Raw genomic sequence first — 1,472 nt, 5'->3', positions numbered from 1 at the left:
AGGGAGTTTTTCCTCGCCACCGTCGCCACAGGCTTGCTCATTGGGGATAGATTAGGGATAAAATTAGCTCATGTTTTAAGTTGTTCAAATTTTGTAAAGCTGCTTTGCGACAATGTTTATTGTTAAAAGCGCTATACAAATAAACTTGACTTGACACCGAATTGTCCACCACAGAGTCCTGACTGGGCGGCACGGTGGTGTAGTGGTTAGCACTGTCACCTCACAGCAAGAAGGTCCGGGTTCGAGCCCTGTGGCCGGCGAGGGCCTTTCTGTGCGGAGTTTGCATGTTCTCTGTGTGGGTTTCCTCTGGGTGCTCTGGTTTCCCCCACAGTCCAAAGACATGCAGGTTAGGTTAACTGGTGACTCTAAATTGACCGTAGGTGTGAATGGTTGTCTATGTGTCAGTCCTGTGATGACCTGGCGACTTGTCCAGGGTGTACCCCGCCTTTTGCCCGTAGTCAGCTGGGATAGGCTCCAGCTTGCCTGCAACCCTGTAGAACAGGATAAAGCGGCTAGAGATAATGAGATGAGATGAGAGTCCTGACCTCAGCCCCATTGAAAGTCTTTGGGTCGTCTTGGAGAAGGCTTTTAGGTAGTGTACTTTATAACTTAATCTGTCAAACACATATATAATCTATAGCCTTCATTTTCTTCATAATAACAAAGAAGCAGAAGAAAGGCTAGTCAAATTTTTTATGCCAATTTTGTTAATGATTTCATTATGTTTGATAAAGATGGCATCGCTGATGAGATGTGAAGTGGAAAAGTTCCTAATTTCATGTCTTTTAGTCTTTCACATTTTCACACATATCCATTTATTTACTTTAATTACAAGTTTTACTGTTCCGCATATGAAAAATTATGTACTTCAAACTAAATCGCATCCTGTAATTCAACAGCAGAAGGAAAGAACATTTTTGATGCAAGAATAAATGAGACAGCAGCGCCACCTTGTGGAGATTTACGATAAAGCATTTATAATAATCCACACAGCATGATTTATCATTTTAACTTATTTATACCCATCATTATACGAGAGTATAACATATTTGATAACAAAGAAAGAGCTCTCGTTGTTTTGTATTTCCTCAATTTTGAGATCCCTTTGGGGTGAAATGCCTGCACAATGAACAGCTCTTCTGTAGGACCCTTTTATAAGAGCTCATAACCTTCGTAGTCGGCAGGATTCGAACCTGCGCGGGGAAACCCCAATGGATTTCTAGTCCATCGCCTTAACCACTCGGCCACGACTACACATCATAGCGCTATCATAATATTATCACGACTACACACCACATTACTATCATCATATCACTATCATTTTGTGAAAACATTTATGTATCGGAGAGTCGCAGAGGCTCCTCATGCTGTGAGCAAAGAATAGAAACTGCAATTTATATAACTAACAAACATCAGAAGCTCTTGAACAAGCTGCACGGTGGTGTAGTGGTTAGTGCTGTCGCCTCACAGCA

At 41.8% G+C, this 1,472-nt stretch overlaps 1 non-coding gene across 1 annotated transcript; it reads right to left on the bottom strand.

Annotated features, from left to right (window-relative positions):
- Window positions 1–1,172: 1,172 nt before the first annotated feature.
- On the bottom strand, window positions 1,173–1,254 carry trnas-aga (transfer RNA serine (anticodon AGA)). Its single transcript has one exon. It is a non-coding gene; the product is annotated as a tRNA-Ser (tRNA).
- Between the last annotated feature and the right edge of the window lie 218 nt (window positions 1,255–1,472).

The sequence above is a fragment of the Neoarius graeffei genome, chromosome 23 (genome assembly GCF_027579695.1).
Source record: "Neoarius graeffei isolate fNeoGra1 chromosome 23, fNeoGra1.pri, whole genome shotgun sequence".
NCBI classification, from domain to species: Eukaryota; Metazoa; Chordata; class Actinopteri; order Siluriformes; family Ariidae; genus Neoarius; species Neoarius graeffei.
This window is presented reverse-complemented; position numbering and strand designations above follow the sequence as displayed.